We start from the raw sequence: 27,176 nt of genomic DNA, 5'->3' as shown, positions 1-27,176 counted from the left end.
TCGAGTCTTACATAAAAAAATATACATATTACAATATTTTCGGCATACTTAATAAACATGAACGCACAAAGTAATTAATTAAAATATAATTAAATATTGCACAAACGAGTATATTGTACACATACATATCAAGATATTAAAATTGTGATGTAGTAGGAACATTACGTAATTTTAACACATACAACACAGAATAATTGCAATACCCTCCAATCCCTCTAGTTCAAAGTTGGAGAAAAGGTAAATCTACCGTATATAAACGTTAAATAGAGTAATAAATGTAAAGAGGTAAAACAAGATCGCGCGATGGAAGGATTTCTACAACACAAGAGCGCTAAATGTTGGCACTAACGAGAATCTTGAATGTTTTTTCCCTTTTACACAATTAGCGTTAACCAACATTCTTCCGCTTGAAATATATTCATAAATAAATTCAACGTATTATAACATTTATTTTTTCTTTAATAAATTTTATTTAAATAAAACATTATTATTTAATTTATTGCTTAAAAGAAACATTAGATATTTATATGTGCAGTGTATTGCGATTCGTTGATTTCATATTTAATTATTTAAGTGTTTTGGTATGTCTTCTTATTTCTCATTTATTTTATTTGTTGTTTTTTATACAATTTTTTCAGATGATGAAGACGATCATTTAAATCGGTTACAAAATGCATAGCTCATAGTTTGAATATTTTGATTAAAATAAAAAATAAAACAAACTTCTATTTAAATATTTATACGATATGTACAATTTAGTCTTGTGGATATGATGAAAAGAAGAAAGATGAAAAAATATTGGATGTTTCTGATGAAGATTCTCAGTAGCAGGCCGATATTTGGATGTTGGAAATGTATACATTTCTGTACATCGGAAATCACGTAAAGCTGTTGGATTGTCGTCCCGTCGGATTACGAGAGTGCATCTGTGTTTGCGTACACACTTGTGCACTATAATTTGTTTTACGGAGTTAGATAACCTTTCATGAGATTATCCGCTGTAGCCGAAATCGGTAAGAAGACCATTATCGTTGTGTTGAAATTATGTAATTTATTGCTAAATTATATCAGAGAACCTAAGAGCCTAATAAAATACATAACGTGTTTTTTGTTGAATACTAGGAAAAGCAAAAGCATATTCGGAATTTTATATTTTAAGCCGTATACAATATCAAAAAAGGTCTACAACATTCTCTTTTACTGAGAATAAACCCTTCGAACAATTTACTATTAGTATAAAAGAGAATCACGCTACTAAGTAAATAGACGTGTAGCTATCAATAATAAATTTTATCACAATAAAATACCCTTTCAGCGATACTTGAACGAATGTACACCAAAATAGAGACGGAGAGAGTTTTATATTTGTCGAGCAAATATTAAAAAGTCATCACCAAGTGGGCGTTAAAATTAATAAAACGTAATTATATTATACACATTGGATGTTCTAACATTATATAATAAGAGTCTTCGTTTGGTGATTAATTAGGCAGGTGGATACTGGTTGTGTCGTGTTTATCAAGCATTCATTTGCTCTCTCAATGATATACGAAATTAAAGTTTAGTAATTACGACATACAAAGTATCGGGGGTGAAATTTAATCTAGTTAGTATTAAATTATATCATAATATCCTTTTTAGAAATTGTATATGAACCAAATTTCTCTCTCGTATTTGACGGTAATATAATAATAATTTTTACTTTACCTTTTAATTTTTTTTATATAAGACTTAAACCGTTTGTAATTTCGTCTTGTGTTTTTATTCACTCGTATGTCTATCTTTATGAAGGAAACGTAAACCTACCCATGAAGCTGCCTAGTGACCATAAATTCAAGATAAGGTTAAACGAGGAAAGGAAATTTGGTGTCGATAGGGGTCACATTGAGAGAGATTACGTACATACGAAAATTAATGGGGACATTGATTTATCAATTCAATACTGTGTATAACAAAAATCATATTTTTGTTTGATAATCATACGATTAAACATACATACATATATAAATTACTAGCCACAATTAGTCTGAAGAAGCTATAGAATTATTTATAATACAATGTTTTAATTTCAGAGATAATTAATTTAAATTTAATAAGGCTGAACAATTCTATAATTTTTTAAATATTAATTTTTCTTTGCCTCCGAACTACTTTATTTGTATTACTAACGATTATGTATTTAAAGGATGTCTGTAAGTGATTGCTCCTTTAGCGACATTCCACTTTTTGTACAACGTTTTAGTTTTTATTTATTTTATTAGTTTTTAATTTAAAAATACAGCGTAGCTACGATGTGGTTGTAAAATTTAATTACCTGGTTGGCTTTGTAGTTAGATCTTTGTAACAATTTAACCAGTTTTAGCGTAATTTACGTACCAATTTGCAGCTATTTTATTTTTAATATATCAATTAACGATTTATTTTTTAAGAAACACGTGTACATGATTTTTTTATCAACTCAATAATGTAAACAAAAACATATAGCAATATCAAGCAATCATTATAACCGGTAAGAATTATTATTGTAGTGTAGCGTTACGTTACGTTTAGATAATGAATTATACTCGTTTATATATTCAAATGTGTGTGTCTGTGTGCGTGTGTAAGGGTGAACACACACAGTGAACAGTTGATTTCATTTTGTCAAGTGTTGCGTTCAATTATGACAAATAGATTAGAAGCCGTGTAGTTAGAACTCGAGTGTGCTGCATTCAGCAAAACACGGATGCCTAAAATAATTTATTTATATAGATTATAGATTGCTGGCAACTGAACTAAGTTTCTTATTCAATGTACATATGTAGAGTAATAATCTGTAATTTGTATCAATATAAATAATGACATTATATTTTTAATATAAAATTAGTAATATATTTGTATGTAACACGTTGTTTTAACATTATTTTTTAGCATTGTTTTTTAGCATTACTTTTGGATGTTACATAATAATTATAAAGAGTATAGACATTAACGTGTTGCAATTTTATCCGAGACATATTAGACAAATACTACGAAGTTTGAACTTTTTAATATTGGGTTTAATGAAAGCTTTGTATGTGGATATAACGATAAAATATTTGTCGAGTTGAAAGGTGTGTCTGACCTTCGATAACGAAAATTGCTTTTGAACTAAATAGACATAACAAAATTGTATGAGAGTAATAGAGGTACTTTAGGTCCTTGTATGACAATAGATAGTACAAAAATGTGTGAAATTACTTTTTAGATAACCAATTTTAATAAAATATGACAAATTATTACATTTATTTATATATTTTTTGAAATATATGGATTGATTCTAAAATCTAATACAATTAATGTCATCCAGTACTCGAAGGTTGTCTGTACGTTTTGTACATATACAATTTAAAATATCATGAAATCTTTCTTGCGTAAATTATTAATTACATTTCATGTTATGTGTATAACTCTCTAGACACATCATTCGTCCCCAAAACTGACTTAAGCATACATATGATATAAATTAATCGATTGTTTTAAGGATTGAGCAATATAATGCGAATGTATACTTTTTAAGAACAATGAAACTGTTAAAGGTTTGATAAACTGCTAAAGTTGTGTAGTTGAAGTTAAACTTCTTCTGCTTGCTTTCTTGAATAATGCTTCAATTTTTAAAGTTTTAAAAGCGATGAGAGTAATGTTTTAAGGTCAAATTTGAGTGCTACGTTATATTATATGTTACGTTCAAGTGGAACACAAATGAGCGCTGGAAGTTAGCGCACACAACTTTCATTCTGCTATCGTGTAAAGCTGCTTACTAAGACGCATGAGCTTTAATTATGATAGAAATTCCAATTATAAAATCGCTTATCTATATCCTATATATATATGACAATATTGTAACAGGCCAATTTCTGTACATTATAGATATTGAATAAAAAAAAAATATCTTTATTAGAGCAACAGAAGCCAAAACAGAAGATTATAGAATTTTTTGTATTTGTCTATTTGTCTGTATGTTTGTACCCAACACGCTAAAACTACTGGCCGGAATTGAATGCTGCTTTCACCGATGTATTGCAAGATGTGTAATTTAAAATATAGGCTACAGCTTACCACAGGAAAATATTTTATTCCAATTGTTTTGAATTTAGTACGGCTCGGATCTCACTTTATTTAATGAACTTAATTAATTAATAATCTCAAAGACATTAATTTTTTGTAGATATTTTTCTTTAACGTAATATTTGCGGTTATTCTCTTCTTACGTTCTTAGGCTATATCTTAGCAAAGATAATGTTTCGCTGGTATACGGTTTCCTCGAAAAAAAAAAGTGGATTTTATTATGTCTTTATAATAATAAAATATTGAGCATATTAAGCTTGGCTCAATGAGCGATATATTCGAATATTTCCGAATCTCGAAGTAGCATGAAGAATCCAAAGAAATGTGTTGTTCAACTGTTCATCATTCTTAATTTAGAGAGAATACAAAAACTACCAGAACCTTTGGAAGTATGCACAGAAATAATCACTGCTTATCTACCTGTTCCAAGTCCGTGATGTTTAATTCTCAATTGTCTCTGCAAAAATAAAAATATTGATATTTGATTCTATATTCCACGCGTATGAAGTCTCGGGCAAAAGCTAGTTATTACTATATAAATAAAGTAATAACGACAGTGTCGTTTTGTCATCATGAGCGCTTATTTTGTCTACGCTCTTAAATAAATTGATTAAAATCTAGTATAAAAGGATGTCGTGGGAATAAGAAAATTTTCCATTACTTATTTAATAGTATAAAACTATGAGTGTATATTGATCCTGATATTGAGGTGTTCGCCAAGCTTTGAAGAATTATTAATAGAACATATAAAATCCTATTGCTAGTATCATTAATAAGGCATCTAACAGATATTTTTTCGACACATGCAGGTTTGATTAAATGTTTTCTATTAACATTTGTAGCCAAGTACGTGGTTACAAAGAAAAATAATTATAAAAAAATATTAACAAACATATATTTTCTTAATGTATTTATTCTCTCGTTGCATATTATATACACTGGGCTTTCTTCTGCGTTGAAATAAAAACTATTCACAAGCGACTAATCTCTCACCCGGAGTGCTTTTATAGACCATAAGATGATATCCGTCAACTTGAATTATGAATAATTCATAAAGGTACTTACAGTGACCCGATGGATTCATATTAAGTAATCATTTATTATTAAAAAGAAAAAAAAATATTTTTTTATTTATCAATAATAATAATAACAAATTATTACTCTGTTTTATCTGCAAGAAATAAATGTGCCTTTGGACCCTATAAAGGTCGATCAACGTCACCTAGCGTTGTGACACAAAATCTAGTAAGTGTGTAAGTGAATTTATAAATAATTAATCTGTAATATACGCTCGTGAATAAAGGACACTTTCTGCTGACATCATAAGTCAGTAACTATTTTGTCACTCGACACCTCCGCTCCGATAATTCCACAGCTGACACATCGTTTTGCACTACAGGTTAAATGATTATATTTTGCGTAATTATGTGTAATGTTTAACCATACATATAGCACCGGGGAAAATTAAAAGATAAACTACATACGTTTTTTTCAGTAGCCAAAAAAAGAAAAAACGATCTTTTTAAATTCAGTCACTAATGCCGCTGATATACATACATGTATAAGTACATCTCAGAACTATAATCTTTAGCTACAATTTTCTCCCACCGTCCGATCAATATGATATTTGCAATGAACATCGTAGTTTATTTGTTCATATATTACTCAGGATCAGCTCAGTGTGTTTTTGTGTTTTCATTCCTCAGCATTTATAGGCATATCCTTAGTTGTTCTTTTCTGGCACAATTTATCGTATATATATTTATACACCCACACATACTTCAGTCCATCAGTATTTTTTCGATCTTCCCTGTGTAGTATGTCCTTTCGCCCGGAGCTAATTCTTTTTTACATCTCGATCTACTTTACTATACATCTATGCGAGTGAAATTAATATTTATAACGTAGAAGTCTATTCGATTATTCAGTTACGCCATTCAATACATCATAGGAAAAATTCAAGTTCGAGTAAAATTGGAAAGACTACTGAAATCACACAAACATTGTGTAGTTTTGGTTTTACAATCAGTAAAGCCAACAAGCCAACATTTACTAGTTTTAGCGGGAACTTTTTCAACTGCTTCGCACGTTTGCAATGTCATCGACATGAACACACACATATAATATCATTCAATCTCTGTCCTTAATCTATATTTTATTAAAATATAAAGAAAAATATAGAGAAAGTTCAATATGAATATAAATTTCTAATTTTACAAATAAAACTACTTTAAATAGAACTGGTAAATTTAAACTTATCACTTTGTAATATTAGTATGAAAATATAAGAGCAACAATAGACGAACCAGCGGTTATCGGAACTGCTTTACCTAGTATCGAATATCATAGAAAATGTATTTGGCGTCGCTTTAAGCGTGTTGTAATTATTTGCCTCGATGGTCGCGTTTGTATTCAACAATATATTGTCAACGAAGTTTGCGTCGTCATTTGTATTCTAATATGACAAATAATTAATTATCTATAGCATAAATTTACCAGTACAGTATTATTAATTGGAGATAGTATTGTAAAATAAAAATATGTAATAAAATGTAGTTCAAATATAGGTATTATACTAAAGTTTTATATTCCTATCTTCCATTCAAATTCAATATATAAATAAAATCCTTATTAATATTATAAATACGAAAGTTAATAATAAGTCTCATTTGTGATTACAATTCATCTCGTGTTTGACGGTGAAGGAAAACATCGTGAAGAAATCTGCATGTGTCTAATTTCACTGAAATTCTGCCACGCGCGTATTCCACCAACCCGCATTGGAGCAGCTTGATGGAATAAGCTCCAAACCTTCTCCTCAAAAAGGGAAAGGAGGCCTTAGCCCAGCTGTGGGATATTCACAGGCTGTTACTGTGTTTGTTTGTTAAGTTTTTACGTCTTAGCTGCTCAACCAATCGTTATAACTATTTGCATACATGTCGCATGATACCTAATACATCCCACCTCCGTCACACGCGGGTGAAGTTGCGAGCTTGAAAACTAGTATATTTAATATATCGCGTTCCCAACGCTATTTACTTCTCAGTTATTTAAAACATCAATAAATCAGACTATTGTTTGCAAAATGTTACGACAGTGTCGTTACATTATGAATATTTTGCAAACTGGTATTATTTTTACTTATAGAATTATTATTTATAATAAAATTATATCAGTGACACGTCATTCGATTCTCATACTGCATTTTCCCCTGCACAATTTATCTTGCAATGTATATAAAAGAATGCTGCTGTCGCCGACAAGCTGCTCTTAGTACAGCGGAGTCTCATAGCTTGCTCGGATCTGTCAGCCGGTGACACTAAAAGCCAGTAGGACTAATAGCATAATAAGTTTAACATAAATAAATCGATAAGTTATTCTTCTCTCTAACATGACCCTTCGCACGAATTATATACTGTTTCTTAATTACCCTGACACCATCATTAAATAATTTAACTATCGAATTAATTATCAATCCTCATTAAATTTATAACTAATTGTCGACTAATTATTATCCAATACCGTTTGTTTATAATTCGATAATTAAAAGGTATTTGATAATTGATGACCATTACACTTAATTAGTATCTAAATCAAATTAATTATATCAAATAATTAATCTTGTTCCTTGTTATTTATTGCGTTGTAAGTAACATTCTATACATTTTCTGAAATAAGTGATATGAGTATAAATAAATCTTGGTATAACAACATTTTTATCTGTCTGACCCATTTTCTACAAATATATAAGTACCGTTGTTCTAGGTTTTAGCGCCGTCTTTTATATAGAATACATGATACGTATAAAAGTTAATTTAATGATTAAAAAAATGATTGAAGTTGTAATTCTATTTATACTTATATGTAAGCCAATATTTAACTGATTAAAAAATTGTATATTATAAAAATTTATTTTTGCGGTATTATATAATGTTTTTCTATTGAATTATTATAACAGCACTGTATATGATAACCAAATTTACTTATTAGTGCACTCCAAAAATAAAATCGATAGAAATTTATTCTTTAACAAAAAGAATAAGGTTGCGATTCTTTTGAGCAAATAAAACACTCGTGTCAGAGGGCACTACTCTTTCATATTTAGAGTTACATGAAAGATATCAAAGAATTATATTAATGTCATTTTATTCGAAACACGATTGCTATTTTTTATACATATTAATATTTTATAGAAAAAAAGTGAGATCAAAAAACTCCAAAGGTTTTAAGCTGCATTATGGTTAATTTATTCCATGGTCGAAATTCCAACTTATATATTATATGGCGTAGAGAGGAAGTGAAAAAATGCGAGTGCAGATTTTCACATCTTTTCTACCAGCAAATACAGTGATGATCCAAAATAACTAAAAATATGTCTATCCTGAGTTAATGGTCAAAAAGGTCAAAGATCTTTTCAAACCTTATGAGAATCTCAAATAACATTCAATTGGAATGTTATTATATCTTTTATTATCTTGAAGTTTTAAACTTTTTGCCGAAATATTTAAGGCTTTTGACAGCATAAATAAATAAAATTTATAAATAATTTAATAATTATTTAAAAAAACTCAGATAAAAACTACAAGTGGTTTGTAATTTAATGATAATTATTTGATTTAATCAATCTATATTTATTGAAAGATTATATTTTGTAAGTGATCCCATAAAAATTGAAAAAAAAAATACTTTAAGGATTGAAAAGAGGATTCATTTGTTATTAAGTATAAATATGTATTTGAGCTGCACGATAAGAAAGGCTTACCGTGATAATATGTAGGTTTTTAATATAAAAATAATACTTACTTATCTATAAATTGATACTTAATTTTTCTTAAGTTTGTATAGTTTACCTACTTGTTGTTTTATATTATATATAAATAAGACTCTCTTGAATACCATCATTTCGTGCTATACGGTGAAGAAAAATATCGTGAAGAAATATGCATGTGTCTAATTTAACTGAAATTTTGCCACGTGTGTATTCTACCAAACCGCATTGGAGCAGCGTGGTGGAATAAGCTCCATACCTGCTCCTCAAAAAGGGAGAGGAGGCCTTAGCCCAGCAGTGGGACATTCACAGGCTTTTACTGTTACTTTTGGATATCATAAACAATGAATGAACAATACACAAAGAAATAATACACAGATCCATGTGACTACCAATAACGATATATTTCATTTATGTTTTAAATTTAGTATGATTTATTATAATTTAAATAAATACAACGGAAAAATACCTTAATATATTTAATATATATTCCAATTTTTATTACATACAGAGTCATATAATATAAAGTCGATATTGAGCCATATACGAAAATACATCGTTTCCTTATGTTCTTACTGACGTAACAATCTGTTTGTTATCTTGTATTGCGGAGTCCGTAAAAACCGCTTTTATTATTCTTATCTTTATATCATTTTTTATGAGAAACAATATTTGGTTCGTCATTATACCATAAGTTTTAAATTTACATTATTGCTAGAATATATATTTCTTCGTATATAACGAAATATCTTATTGCTATTTTAAACTTAAGAAATACAAGAACATTTACAAAATTTCAAGATTTTGTTCAGAAGTTTTTTATTTTAAATATTATTCTGTTACATTCGAGAATAATTTGTTATTCATATAAAATAAAAAAAGAATAAAACAAGGAAAGTAAATTACATTTGTTTTTATTTTATATAAGTAGGCAGACTGGCAAACCTGGTAACTTGTTGATGGGTCACCATCGCCCATAGATATTAGCAATGTAGGAAATTTAACCAAACCTTACTAACCTTGGAAACTAAGATGTTATACCCCTTATGCCGTACACTCCCCCTTAAAACCGAAACACAACAATACTAATGTTGCTGCCTGGTAGAATATATGATGGTAACCAAACGGGGTTGCACAAAGCTATACCACCAATTACTGCTATGCCGTATACGTATACATATACCGTATACCCGAATATATTTCACCTCTAAATATATTTTTCAGCAATTAGTAAGGATACTAGCTTGTCAGTTAAACTTCGTTGCCTAATATTGGTACGAAATTCAGGCGCATTAATTATATTGAGAAGTTGTACTAAGATGAAGTTGTACTGAGGATGAAGACCTCATATTAAAATATATATTTGTTTATTTATTTATATACTCTTTATTGCACACCAATATAGACAAAAATAATAGGAGTAAAACAAAAACAAAGAAAAGAAAAATGTACAATAGGCGGCCTTATCGCTAAAACAGCGATCTCTTCCAGGCAACCTTTGGTAGAGGAGAGAGATAGGATGGTAGGGGTGTACAAATTATTTAATACATAAAAAAAAATTGAAACAATATATATATGTATATATACGATACATAAATAAATATTCCATAAATATATAATTATATAATAATATAATATACATATACATACACATTATAAATATATACATTTACATACTATAGATACTTACATAATAAATAAAATATTTAATTGCAGTATTTCTTCATGAAGCAAGATAGTGCTCTTTTATCATTTTTTAAAAGAAGTAATAGTTGGTGCACGTCTTGCTTCTAGTGGAAGAGAGTTCTAAAGACGAATTGAATGGACTGTAAATGAGTCACTATAAAAAGATGTTGTATGAGGTGGTATTATGGAGTGGTTTATATGAAGATCTAACATAATAATTACATTACAAATACATAACATACTTGTTTTTATTTCAGTTTTTCTATCACTGTACTTTCAGAATCCATTAACATACTAATTTCGTATTATATACATTTTCGTCAATATAACAGTAATTTAAAAATTTTGCTGATAAAACTGCTGCATAGACGATAACAGGTCTGACATAAGTTTTATAAATTATTTGCTTTTGGTTACGGAAAATTCAAATTTTTCCGTATTTCCCGATAGATACAATGTTAGTGTCTTCAAATCCAGAGTAAACAGGTTTCTTATAGGCAAGCATGCTACATCTTAGACCGTGTCGATGCTTAACATCAAGCAAGTCAACGGTCAAACGCTGGCCTATTAATTATAAAAAAAAAATGTAACCCTTGTTTTGTCATGATATGCGCCCAGTAGACTAGTAGAATAGTAAAAAAGACAATTCAATTCGTTTTTCTCAGGTATGAGTTATTGAAGTGTTAATGCTTCTGTATAGAATAATGATAACTCAAAACCAAAATCATACAAATTCCTAAGAGTCCTAAGCTGTGCTGGTATTATTAATAATTTAAATATTTTATATATTACATTATATAAGCATACTACATTGTTATATATGTGATCCTATCACTGCAAACAAAAACTTCATTCAGACTCTATCATTCAAATCTTTTAGACCCTAACCTTTGTTAGAATACAATGGCGATATCTGTTTTCTAAAGAAAGGTCCTCGATACCAATGGCTGTGAAGGATATGGAACATGTGTGTTCAATTATTGTTCAATTGAAAATTTTATGGTTGATTATATTTCAAGAGAATTGTTGTATTTATTTACACTCCTAAAATTTGCTTCGTAATAAGAAATGTTTTGCGATTACCCTTCAATTCCACCTTAATAATTTCATCAAGGCTACAAATTTTTTTTTCGAAATTTTTGAAAAATACAGTGCAGTACTTTGATCCGATTTGGCTCGGTAATACTACCGAAGATGCGGATTCAACATACTAAGCTACCTACTTTTTAATTTGCTTATATTGTGTATATAATATATTAGTTTCCAGACGCGACTTTGCCCGCGTGTTAGGGGGAGGGAGGTGTTAGATGCCCCATGTCTTTTTCTATGTGCCTGACAATATGTAAGCAAATTTTCCTGTAGTAAAGACGTGAAAGCGCAACAAACAACTTTTGCATTTATAGTATTAGTAAAGTTTGTGTTTATAGCTGATGGTCAGCGCTAAAGGAAATCATAGTAAGAAAATGAATATGTTAGACGAAATTCTGCTACATGTGTTTTCACCAACACCCCTAAGGACAACGACTACCCACAAAACCTAGTGGAATAGGTTCCAAATCATAACTGAACAGGACGCATTTGCCCAGCAGTGAGGTATATAATTGATGTTATGTATAAAATAAATATATTATAGCTGGTACGGAATTATATTGATCATTACAATTATACAATAACATATTTGAAACGTGACGAATGCTTGACGAGGGTAAACGTTAGAAAAATTTCGTCAGCTCACTTCCTTTTACGATCTCATCGCTATCACAGCGTGATAAGCGGCAAATGAGCGCTCTGCGGGTAACCGCTATAATTTTTTATTACGTAATATGCTACTCGTAAATAATTGAAAGTATTTTATCTATTTGGCTATTTTATATATTATGGCAATGTTTGCAATTAAAGTACTGTTTTTTTCAATAGCTTTTTTTAGAGATATATTTTTAATTTGAAATAGTGCATAAAAGGGGCAAATTTAGTAAATCGGATTACTGTACAAGCTTTTTTTTATCTTTGTAATAAGTAGGTAAGTGCTTACCATCGCCTATAGGCATCGTCAATGTGCTACCAACCTTGGAAACTTACATGTTACGTCATTTGTGACTGTAGCTACTAAAAACTTCAGTATACAATATTATGGTATAAAATTACATGAACATTCAATATATAAATGTAAATAGTTTGTTGAAGGGGAAGACGATAACGGACTATTGATTAGTAGCTTGTTATTTATGAGTTTTTAATAAAAATGTTATTTTCAGACTAATATTCCTTTCTGGTAAAAAATTCTAGCCGTCAACGCGTAAATCGCCTTGTGAAGGATTGCGAATGTCACTCGTGACAAACGCAATGCCTCTGAAACTCTAAATAAGACAAAAGAAACTAGAAAGATTCACGGTTGGCTGGGTTAGTGGGGCTAATACATCACACTAGACATTTTATCAACGAGTAACAACTGTGGACAGACAAAATGAACTTTTCCTATGTTTCGTATTAACTATGATATACATAACGGAGCACTTCGAAATAAAAATACTTGTTAGAATTAAGTATAATTAATAATTCAGTAATTAATTATGGTTAAAATCTGTCTTATTTAAAAGAACGAAGTCAACCACGACAAGTGATTAAGGACATTATAAAAATAATAATGCCGGGAGGAACGAATTAGAACAGTGAAACCCGACGGTGCTGCATTCACATATCAAATCTTCAAACTATATAGTCATATCATATAGTAATGTCTAATAGGGCTTTTTGCAAGCTCATCTGGGTAGCTGCCGGGGTGGTAGCTACCCAGATGAGCTTGCAAAAAGCCCTACAACAAAGTAAAATTAAAAAAACTAGAATCACTGTCATTAAATAAATAAAAGTATAGATATATTATATACATATACTATAACAATATACTATACATACAGTACAGTAACAGCATGTCCCACTGCTGGGCTAAGGCCTCCTCTCCCTTTTGAGGAGAAGGATTTGGAGCTTTTTCCACCACGCTGCTCAATGCAGGTTGGTAGAATACACATGTAGCAGAATTTCAATGAAATTAGACACATGCACGACATGAATTATAAACACAAATTAAGCACATGAAAATTCAGTGGTGCTTGCCCGGGTTTAAACTCACGATCATCGGTTAAGATTCACGCGTTCTAACCACTAGGTCATCTCGGCTTACTATACAATAAACTATAAACTATACATGTAACAATATATATACTACTATTTAGTGTAGTTACTGAAATCTTACAAACGTATTCTGTCGTCTTTCCGCAGTTAGGAAAGATACATTCATTCAATTTCGTGTACCGAACTGAGCCGTGACTAATGTGGCTGACTCAAAGGATTCACATTCTAAAAAGATACGAATACCTGCATATTACTTTAGTTTTTGTTATTCTATAACAATTTACAATTTTATAATAAAACTACTTTTAAAATATAATTATTGCTTAGAGAATGAATTTCCAAGATTTCAGATTGTTCTTAAATGATTTTCATAATATTATGAAATATTATATACATGCTTAAAATATTCAACGAAGATAATTGCTATATTAAATTAACAACCTGAGTGTTGAGGTCATTTTCACCAATTTTCATCCTCAATGGATGATATCCAAATCTGCAGGATATTTTAATGCATAATTATACACGCAAACTCCTATACCCCTCACATTTTTATTATTCTTCACTACATTTCGAAACTGGGTTACTTAGTACCACTAAATTTGACCGCGCTTTACATTAGTTATTAAAAGGTTCGTCGAATCCGACATTCTTCAAGAACCCTTAGCGTTGCAAAATAGGAGAACAATGAAAACAAGAACGTTGTTTGACCTTTCTACTACTAAATTGTGCATATGAGAGACATTAATATCGAGTAGCAATTAAGCCGGATCTTTGGTTGCCTCAAATACAATGATCCATGAAAGTTAAAAAATTTCCCGTCTGTCATCCATCCCAAATTTTCAACAGTATTGCGGTTGATTGTGACGTAGATATTGTTCTTTTATTATGATTTAGACGGCTTTGTATAATTTTCCTATAATTTCTTCAATGGGTTAAAGGTAATATATTATATTTTCGTGTCAATTTTATTCATTCGTCCATTTTCACCATTCTCCTTTTACGGCTATTTGCTTAAATTATTTAATCAGTAGTACTTCTGAATTAAAGATAAAAATTCTAATACATAACATTACCAGATAAGGTATAAGTCTCAATTTGCATATACTTTACATTGCATATTTTTAGCTCATGCTAAGAAAGTAAAAATCCACAAGAAAAAATGAAACGAAGCAGAAAGTAGGACGTTTTCTATTTCGTGTATATCGCTTTGAACATCACACCGCCCAATGGCTTGTGGAGATTGAGATTAAGATTTTTCGTTTAAAGATAGAGCCTTTCGTCATACATGATGTAAGGCTTTTTTAAAGTATTAAGTATAAAACATTTCATGCTTTTTTACAGTATTAAGTATAATATATGTTCCAATTGTAATTTAAAAAACCTGATTTTACTTACTAGTTAGAACACTTAATTCTTGCAGAAGATTTCGAGTTCAATCCCGCGTAAATACTGGCTCTAATTCATTTTTTGCACAATGGTTAAGGAAAATATCGTGAGACAACCTACATGTTTCAGATAAAAATCAACGACATATGTAATCACCAGCCCGCATACGAGTAGCGAGTCGGAATAAGCTACAAACCAAAGCAAAGTAGGACTGTGAAAATTATAAAAACAGGAAAATATTCTTAATTACCAACTATTCAATCATTCTATCTATATTCCGAATAATAGTTACTTCATGAGCAAGACCTAAAAAAAAGCTATATATTCAGCTTTTATAAGTTTTATCGTGTGGAATCGTATCACGTTGTTAACAATTAATGCTTGGCACTTTGATCATAACCACTATAGTAGGGCTTATTGGCTATAATGCCTCTCTCAGTAATAATGGACTGATACCAGAATAGAACATTGCATTAACATTTTCGAGAACAAGTGTAGCATTACTAAAAATATATTATACTATACGTATAATAAATAGGAAGGATTGTCTTGTCAAGAACTGAATTTTGAATAGAAGTAAACATTTTATATCCGTAACGTTGCACTGAAATCCGACGTTGATTTTATCATCACCCCCAAAGTGGTCTCAATCAAATATGTATAATAAATTTTTTATATTTTTTATATTTTTATAAATCTACATCATACTTATACAAAAAAAAACAATAAAAGTGACACAAAACTAACAATCGCATCTATGTTTATTTTAAGATCCGTAATATTAACGAAAAGTCCGTTAACTTATATCGCAAAATAATGCATTTACAATGTCTATTGAACGTTGTTATAGTAAATTGGATTTGCTCCAGTTCCTGACATCATAAAATAAAACACTTATCTGTGTACTTTTACTACGTAATATTAAAAATAAGTCTTCTATTAGAAACAACATTTAAATTGAGAACTTTCCTGTTACAAATATTATTATTATTATATTACACTTATTTTTATATATGGTTTATCATAAGATCATTTAATTATAACTATGTATAATTAATGGACGGAAGTGGTCAGAGGATTAGGAAAACTCATGAATATTGTAAAAAGTATAATCCACTCTTGACCGGCACTTTCGTCAGTTGTCAGTGATCCTGCTTTCCGCCGTATCGCCTGGAGTATGAATGTATTACATATAGTATAAGTATGTGTTATGTATTTATACATTTATTTTTAATTATATGTGTAAATAAGTACATAATTATATCAGCTGTTACCTATAATCCAGGCATTAAGTGTTATGATCAAACGGACATGTAATGTATGATTTTATTTTTTGGTGAACTGTAGATAAACTGACACCCTTAACTTCTAAATCGGAACTCAGTAATACATCGTAGTAACCTTTATACCTACTATACTTGCATAAAGATCTTTTACCGTTACCAAAGCTAAATAATAAATGACTCATTTTTTTAAATTAATTTTTTTTTTAAATATTTGCATGCAGGCCCGCCTGGGTGGTTGCCCACTTATCAGATATTCTGCCGCTAAGCAGCAATAATTAGTATGGTTGTGTTCCGGTTTGAAGGGTGAAGGAGCCAGTATAACTACAGGTACAAGGAACATAACATCACAGTTTCCAAGGTTAGAGACGTATTGGCGATGTAAGGAATGGTTATTATTTCTTACCTCGCTAATCTCAATGGGTGGTGACCACCAACCATCCGGTAGCCAATTTGTTAATCCGCCAACCTATAAAAAAACCAACTCACCACTGCCAATATATTAACCATTACTTACATCGCCAATACGCCACTTACCTTGGGAATAAAGGTTACCCTGATTCAAACGCCATTGAAACCGGAACACAACAATGCTAAGTATCGCTGTTTTCCCCAGAGAGACTTGAAAAAACCCTACCACCGAATGAAGTACATTTTGTGTTGTGAAATATGGTATCCAAAATACTGATACCTAAATATGTAATAAAATCTATAATATTTATTTTACACTGTTGTACGGCTATCGATTTTTTAATAAGCAAAAGAACAATATATTTTTTAAGAAAATTTGGTAATTTTATACATATATACATATCGAAACATAAAAATATTTATTTGTATTTAAAATGAGATATAACTATAATATTACAGTCATATCAATGTTAAATTATTAATATACAGTACAGTAACAGCCTGTTAATGTCCCACTGCTGGGCTAAGGCCTCCTCTCCCTTTTGAGGAGAAGGTTGTGGAGCTTATTCCACCACGCTGCTCCAATGCGGGTTGGTAGAATACACATGTGGCAGAATTTCAATGAAATTAGACACATGCAGGTTTCCTCACGATGTTTTCCTTCACCGTTAAGCACGAGATGAATTATAATCACAAATTAAGCACATGAAAATACAGTGGTGCTTGCCCGGGTTTGAACCCACGATCATCGGATAAGATTCACGCGTTCTGACCACTGGGCCATCTCGGCTTATTATTAATATAATTGAATATAATTGAGAAATTGTAATATACTGTAGATACTGATACTAATTGTAATAGCATCCCATTTACGAGACTATGTTCATATGAAACCACTCACACATATATACATATAATAATGTTACCCTAGTTTACAAGTGAAATTAATCAATTGATATTTAAGACAACATTCAATACTAATATTAAATTATTCATGTATAAGTAAAACTAAAGGAAACTATACCGAGTCAACTTTATGAGATAGGTATACTGTATCGGTTGTAATTACATTTATTCGTGTATATATAATTAAAGGTATATGATGTCAAATAACCCTCTGACCACTACCACACGTACACACACATTGTAACAAATGTTAACCATCGCTTACATCGCCAATATGCCACTAACCTTGGAAACAAAGATGTGACTTTTGTGCCTGTAGATACAACGGCAAGCCCTCGTTAAATAGTAAAACAACAAAACAAAGTATTGCTGTTTCTCAAACTAACACTTGAGACAATTTGGACCGAATCGTAATAAAACACATTTTAAAATAAAAATGATACACGCACACAAATACATTTAAACGCCTATTTATGTATATTAATGTATACAAGATATCAAGAATTCCTGTTTGCTGATATAGAATTTTATTAATAAGATTAGTTCACCACATATATACAAATATATTTTTATTTCACTTTTTTATTATTATTTTATTCATTGTTTAAAAGTCTAAGGTGTAGGTATATTATATTAAATAAAATAATCTATATTTAATTTGCAACTGAATAAATTTAAAATATTATCAAAGAATACTACTATTGTATTTCAAACCATAATGTACAGACATTTTTATAAAATGCAAAATTAAAATAAAAAGAACAAAATACACATTACAAATTTAAAGCAAAAACACGCCCATGTTATTATTTATCTATGTAATACATATATATAGTAAAAAAGTTGGTACAGAATATTTATGAGGCATCCTCTCTGATCTGCTTGCTAGCTAAGAAGGGTGCAATAACCAAGGTTCTGAGTACAATCCCCGGTGATAGGGCCTGATAAATTTAATGTATCTTACAATCAAGATATTTTCAATAGTAAATAATGCTGTAGTTTCAAATTTGGTAGTATTTCACACCTTAGAAATTAGATAAATACGTTGGTTCTGCGTTATAACTTTTTCCAATCGTGTTGAGTTGTCGACCCAACGGGTTATGAAATTGAAGACAGAGCGCACACTTATGCACTATTTAAATTTTATTCTGCGTAGTGCGTTTTTGTTTGTGATTATAATTCATCTCGTGCTTAACGGTGAAGGAAAATATCGTGAAGAAACCTGCATGTGTCTAATTTCATTGAAATTCTACCATATGTGTATTTTACCAACCCGTACTGGAGCAGCGTGGTGGAATAAGCTCCAAACCTTCTCCTCAAAAGTGGGAGATATTAACAGGCTGTTACTGTACTGTTACTGTAGTTAGCTAGTCTTTCTTATTATTGACCAGCCGAAGTTTAGATAGATGGTTATCATTGTCATCTTCATAGTTTATGTAAAGTTCCTAAGACCTGAGACTCCTAAATCTATGGAAGCATGTATTCTGAAAATTACCCTAACGTGTGTTGTTCTTAGAACGTACGGACAACTCATTTGCATGAACTTGCCACCACTAAAACTTCTAGCATCTTTCTATATAACATAATACAAATAAATCAATATGATGATATTATTGCGTTTTCATTTGTGTAATACACAATGACTATGATGTAAGCAAGTATATGCTAGCTACCTGTGGCAAGGTGGACCAACGATTTAAAAAAGGTGGCAGGTACGGGATGATGAGGGAGACTTTACGGACGGCAAAAAAAATGCTAGCTACCATGTACCTTGAACTCTCGCACAAGTAGTGTTAGAAGTGTCATTCATAATAAAACATATTTTTTTTTTTTTTTTTTTTATTTAAGTTTACAAAACTGACTTACAACTAGTGCATACAAAATAAAATCTACGCTAAACAGAGTGTTTATAAGTTGCAGTCTTCTGGATGTAAACCTAGCATGCTTTAAAAAAAACATATTTAACAAGAACAGTACTTGTGCAATTACTAACTAGTTAATTATTTAATTATTACATAAACTAATGTGATTTTGTTTTAAGTTTATTCTTAAGAGAACCAACAGATTCACTAAAGACATCTAGGTGTTGACGACTACAATTCGCAAGCGAGCAAATACGGTAAATTGGCGAATGTTGACCAAGATTTGATTTGACATCAGGTAGGCTAAATATTTTACGATTTTGTAAACGGCTACCTTGACGCGGAATGTAGAAACTAATTTTAGCAAGTAGATCAGGTGCATCAATATATCCGTGCAATAATTTGTATAAAAAAAGAAAGTCAGCAGCTTCTCTTCTATATTTAAGAGTTTGCACTTTATAATTAATTAGGCGTGCATCGTAAGAGTTAAAATTCTTAGCATTTAGATCTGTGTACGCTAAGTAATATAGAAAACGTTTTTGTACACGTTCTATTCTATCAGAGTGCACCTCATACCCAGGACTCCAAGCAACTGAACAATATTCTAGGATACTCCTTATTATACTATTGAAAACTAATATTGTCAAGCTTGGATCTTTAAAGATTTTCATTAATCTTAACACCAGACCAGATACTTGCGAGGCTTTTGATATGATGTAATCAATGTGATCTCTAAAGCTTAAGGTGTTATCTATTATCACCCCGAGATCCCTTACACTCGTTGACTCCGTAAGGGGCGTACCGTCGATGTAGTAAGTGTGTTTTAGTGGTTTTCGTTTTCTACAAAATGTAATATGAACACATTTATCCTTATTTAGAGTCATACGATTTGCAAGACACCAACAAACAAGGTTGTCGATGTCACTTTGCAGGATTTCTATATCCTCTGGTGATTTAATTTCCCTGTATATTTTTAAATCATCTGCGTATATTTGATATTTGGATTTAAGTACTTTTCCAACATCATTAATGAAAACAAGGAAAAACAAAGGTCCTAGGTGTGACCCTTGCGGTACACCAGAGGGTATATTACATTCGAGAGATTTAAAACCTTTCATGGCAACTAATTGGGATCGATTCTTTAAGTATGACTCACACCAACGTAACAAGGAACCATGAATACCCATACATTCCAATTTGGTTAAAAGAATGTCGTGGTGGACTAAGTCGAACGCTTTTTTAAAATCCAGATATATAGCATGTACCTCATTATTCTTATCCACAGCTTCAGAAATATCAGATATGTAACTAACTAGATTAGATGTTGTGGATTTATGTGGACAAAAGCCATGCTGGTATGAATCAAAGTAAGGTTTTAAATGAGAATACATCTTTTTTTGAATTAGTGACTCAAAAACTTTCCCAAAAGTAGATAGTATGGATATTGGTCTGTAATTAGATATATTATTAATGTCTCCAGACTTATGAATTGGTGTTATATAAGCAACTTTCCATTTAGCTGGGAATATTCCCGATTGAAGTGATTTATTATATATAGTTGTAAGAGGGTTAACTAAAACTTTAGCACAATTTTTAATAAATATAGGTGGTATTAGATCGGGTCCCGCCCCTTTATTGCAATTTAAGGATAGAAGCTGTGTTTTAACCTCATGGTCTGTTACAGAACTTTTGGCGTATGTGTTATTAGTACATTTAATACTAGTTAAATATTTTGGGTTGAAAGGTGGTAACTTATGTGTGGTATCATAGATCGACTGAAAATTATAGGAAAAAAGATTACATATTTCCTGTCCTCCTGTAGCTTTTCTATCATTTAATATCATTTGATTGGGAATCGACTTAGAATTGCATTTTCTGTCTTTAAAATATTTCCAAAAGTATGTAGGGTTGTTACGAATATGGTCTGATATATTTTGTTTGAAGAAATCATAGCATTTAAATATCATTTCGTTTGAGCGATCTCTTAGGAGATCATAAGTGTATTTATCCATAGGATTTTTATACTTCTTGAATACTTTATGATATTTTGATTTTTCCTTAAGAGTACGTATTAGAGAACGTGAATACCATATGGGATGCTTGCCATCACGGGGTTTGGATTTTGGGGTATTTTTGTAAATAGCATTTAGTAAAGTTTCATAAAAATCTTCTATCATTTCATCTACAGAGCCACAATTTTTCCATAAATGTGCCCAATCAATCTTTGAAAGTTCCTCAATAACAGTATTATAGTCGCAAAAAGCAAAATTATATTTAGGTTCAGTGTTACTTTTAAGATAGTGTTTTTGAGTAGAATACTGTAGGTCTATTAATAAGGCTGGGTGATGACAATCAAGCGGAACTAAGGGTTTTTCTTCAGATACCGTAAGAAAAGATAGATGTGAGCTAAGTACTAGGTCGAGAATTCTATCGTTATTATTAGAAATTGAGTTGCATTGATGTAGGTTGCAAAAAAATATTGTGTCAATAAATAAAGAATCCACATTATTGTTTGTACGTACAGGTATTAGACTACGATTGTAAGTGCTATATTCCCAGACAATATTGCTCAAATTGAAATCCCCAATCACCACGTTTATTGTGCCGTCATCTGTATTAGAGTTAATAACTTGTGCAGTATTTTTAAGAAAGTAATTAAGTTCCAACTCCTTTACTGGAGGTGGAATATAGACACCACAAATATTAATTTGAGTACTTTGACCTATTTTAAATGAAACCCAAAGATCTTCACATACAGATTCCCAAGTGATTTTTCTCAGACTCTCAAACTTTTTGTGTATGGCAATTACAACACCACCACCATCTTTCAAATAAGATGAAGTTGTACTACGATCACGCCTAAATACTGAATATCGAGTGTCAAATAATTCATGATCAAATATTGTATCATTCAGCCAAGTTTCCGTAAGAACAATGACAATAGAGGTCCTCAGTCTTGGTCCGCAGGCCCCTCACATTTTGATAAAAAAATTTAATATTGAATTTTAAAACTAAAAAACACAATAAATGCTTACTCAGGCAGAAAAAATAAATAAAAAAGAAATAAGCACAATAGTATAACCAAAAAATTACTTTAGACTATTTAAAAAATCGTTATTTCTTATTAAAATTGCAGGTGAATGCATATTTTTACGAATATAAATGCGGCTATTTCGGATCCAGACAAACTCGTATTTCTTCTCTTTTGCGACGAGTCTCGTGGCTGCATGAAGTTTCTTGTTCGTTGGGGACAAATGTTCACTGACGTATATTGATTGCTTATCACCCGCGATGCCTAAATGAGTCGAATTGAGTTTGTTGTTTTCATTCTTTTTGTTGAAAATTTTTACCGCTGCAAGTATAGTATCACGGACGCGCGGGCTGGTTAATTTGACTATGATATTGCGAGAGCGCTTCGAGTCAGAATCAACCTTAGCAACGCGATGGAATTCTTTAATATCACTATCATCTATGACACACGAAACGACTTTAGTGAGTTGTTTCACAATAGTAAGCAGGTTTTCAGACTTATGCTCCGGAACACACTGTATTTCAATATTACAGTCTCGAGCACGTTGCTCAAGCTGTTCCATAAGGCTGGCGACTTTGCTAAGTTGCGCACGTAGAGATGTGCTTTCTGTTTTTAATTGAGAGATATCTGTTTTGTAACGATCGTTAATGAGTTGTTGTTCGTCAAAATTATCAGATAAAAACTGCACTGTATTAGTTACTTGATCTAACTCCTTTCGCATTATAGAAAATTTGGAGTTTAAATCTCGCACTTCACCGCGAATCTCACTTAATTTCGTATTGAAATCGTTTAGGCTTAATTGTTGGTATTCAAATTTTTCATTCATTTCTCTACGAAGATTTCGAATTTCTTGAAGAATAGCATCTTGGGAGTCTATGTTACTTACTAAGGAAACTGGTGAATCTATTTCAGATTCTTTAATACTCTTGCCATGATCGGAAGGAGAGCTTTTATTCCCTGTTTTTGATTTCGGCCCTTGACATATTGGGCAAACCCATTTAGCTCGGCTCGATTGTGCCTCATTGAACTTAATACAGTCCGCATGAAAATGACGGTTACATGATGTATTTGAACATTTAACTCTCTTCTGAGTTACAAGTAAATTATTGTTACATGTGTAGCACACAACCATACTTATAAAAATAAATAAATAGAAGAAAAAAAAAAAAAAAAAAAAAGCTCGGTGTATTCAGGATTTGATCTTGGTACCCCTCGATGTCTTTGAATTACAGTCACTTTTACTACCGCGCTGCTATTTGTGCAGATGTTATGGAGGTCGAAAATGTTGATCAGTAGAGTACTTAAGCTTAGCAGCAAATAATTATCAGTGCTAAGTGGGTGGTGTAAAATAACTTTGTTCCACTAGCACTTAATAACAGCAACTTAGGAGTATAGTTTTAGGTAAAAAACTGCACTTTTTGGACACGATTGATATGAATTATGGTTAAACTAATTATAGGCACTATAGTCAATTGCAGATTTTGCACTAAAAGCTATTAGAACTATTTTATTTTATTAATTTTAATCGACACAGGTACAAACTGATGTTTACACAAGTACTACTCCGAACGTTATCAAACGTTAGTGTTGTATGTTTTAAGAGATGATGATGTATGTTTTAACATATGAGAGAAAGTGAAAATGTTACGTCGCAATAAAATATGTCACAGTCAATATGTATGCTATAATGATATCAAAAGAGGAACAATATAATACCATAACCATAACGAAATAAAAATGTTTGTCTACATGCAATATGCAAAGTAATTTCAGGATAGAAGCCATTCAAGGCTTACCATATCAAAACGAATTGTTATTGACATAAACTACTTATCGTATGAAAGCGTGAATGAGGATGACTGTGAAGTCTGGAGTAGAAGAACTTAATTATAAAAATTACCTTTAATATGTATCATTGTACTTAATATTTTAAGTACCAATAAAAAATACTTGTTTTTTTTTCTGCTGATGGTGCATTACTACAAATGCAATAAGCTGATTGCTAAACATTTTAAAATTTTTATATATTTTATAGAATTATATTTTATAGAAAAGAAATAGGCAAGTTAAACAAGGATTTCAATAGTGTCGCTTTGTTTTCTCTAAAACTTTTAAAACAGTGTATAAGAGAAGGAATATATGGTTTTCTACACAAAGAACAGCACTCTTATTGTTATCCAGTATCCGTGGTGGATATATTCTCGCAACATAACGTTTAGCATAAATCTTTTTGTAAATAGAATTTCATTTTATTTTTATACGAGGAGACATGATAAAATGTAACCACGTAAGAATTATTTAAAAAAATGCGTATGCGAATAGCATTACTAAAATTAAAAAAAAAATACTGATGTGCAAAAAAAGAAGCTTTTTATATTAAATTTACTAATCGTAACATTATAATTAATATACTAATCTCAAATAGAAGTCAAATGTGAAATAGATATTATAGTGCACAGAGCAGTGTGCACGCAAACACATTATAGAGTACTATATTCCCTTCCCTATATTCCCTCGCTCTCATTGTCCGACTCGAAGCTGCTGTTCTCGTGATTTACGAACCACTGTAACACTGCAAGCTCCCTAACCAGACTGGTATTAAACATTCCTTTAGAAAAAAAATCGATAACCTTTAACTGGCTTAACCTAGGATATGAAGTCCCTAAATAAACCAACCATAGCATGCAGCATGAAACGTAGGACAAAATTTAGACCTCCTAAACTCGCGCTCATTATAGCTTTGAATCGTTTAAAATACAGCATTTAAACTTAATGTATAGAATTCATTATATGTAAAACTATAAGTATAAGAATTTTGATTCACAAAAGCGAATATACGCAATATAGTAATAATAAATATTAATATTGTCCTTCAGATTGATTTCGGCCACGGTGGCCAATCTCAAGGGAGATTAGCCAACTACGCATTAGATATTATAGTGCACAAGTGTGTGCGAAAACACAGGTGCACTTTCTATTCCCTAACTCTCATAATTCGATAGGCCGGCAATCCGACATGATCGGAAAGAGTTCAGGCGCAGGACCAACGGGTTTTACGTGCTTTCCGAGGCACGGAAGTTAAATTAAATGATCTTCCGATTTACACGTTTCATGTTATTTAGTTGTACATTAGTTTAATATTAAAATATATTTCAACTACAATACATAACTTTTTAACTTTTGTTATAAATAAATTCGATTTATTATCGATATAGTTTATAAAACATTTAACATATATTCATATTACTTGACATAAATCACCTGATGCTGTAAGTTTCGTAAATATATCAACTAATGAATTCTAAACACAAATTGAATACATGGAAATTTTAGTACTCTAACCACTGGTCCATCTGAGTTTATTATTTAAGTAAAAATAAAATGAATCCGAGTAATAGTTTTCTTTTAACAATATTCAAATAAGGAAAATCACAGTTACACGATATCATTTGATTGAACGAAAAGTATTTTATAAGTTAAAAGCTTTATTGTGTCATGGAATATAAAGCGCCAATCACAATGTTACATTAAGGCATTTCTTTGTCTCGTCAGACTTTGATTGACATAAAAGAACAAAATATCTGTTAGTATTCATTCGCTATTTCTGTAACGTCGAATTTGTTTTTATAAATTCTATTTCTATGTTTGCATTTATTGTTTTACGTTGCAACTACTTGTTATGATATAAAATTATTTAAGAAACAAAATAGATTTTTAAACAATTAGATACTGATTATCCGAGTAGTATGATCCGAGATTGTCCCCGTGAAAAACACGTGAAATTGGATGTCACGGATTCAAAATCGATGAAAAAACACTGTCCTTTCATGTGCATATTGTGTGTGCACCTTGTGTTTATTAACATAAATAAATTGTTAAATATCCTGGATATCTCAGATAAAATCTATAGTTATTTATTTCATTCTCTTACACTCTTCGCATTCACCAATCTGCCTAAGAGCAGCGTGATGAAATAGACTCCAAAATTTCTCCTTTATAGAGAGGTTTTTGAGCATTAAACTAACTGGAGGTAAAATAACAGGGCTCAATGCTGTTACCCAAGTACAATACCGTCTGTCATTCTCGTTATATAAAATTAGCGGTACTACATTTAATGTCACACATCAAAATTGATCGCATTTGTGAATACTCTGAAATTATAGCGATGATTATTTTTCTATTGTTTCTTGCTATGTTTCCTTTAATACAAGAATTTTGAATATGTATATCATATGCACACATAAATGTATATATCGACATAGTTCCCGCATTAGTTTGATTACTTTAGTGTGACAATACGATAGCGTTTGAATAAGATGTCTTTGTGTTCAGTCCAGGAGTACATAATAATAAATGTGTAGTAGTATTTGCGAATGTTAATGTGTGTAAGCGAAATGACGTGGTTTGAAAACGTATAGGCGGTGAAATGTTTTTACGAATTCCTTCTTGCGCCTGTTACATGACGAAAGCAGTTATATTTTTTACTCCATCGAGTTCGGTAACCCAATGACATGTATTTTTTAGGATAAATTCTGATAAATATCCAGCAGATTGATTTTAATTTGCAAATTACAAAATTAAAAATAGAAGGTCGCTACTTATTCTACGGCCGTGTCTTTGAAAGT

The sequence above is a fragment of the Nymphalis io genome, chromosome 14 (assembly GCF_905147045.1).
Source record: "Nymphalis io chromosome 14, ilAglIoxx1.1, whole genome shotgun sequence".
NCBI lineage: Eukaryota > Metazoa > Arthropoda > Insecta > Lepidoptera > Nymphalidae > Nymphalis > Nymphalis io.
Note: the sequence above shows the minus strand (reverse complement) of the source record.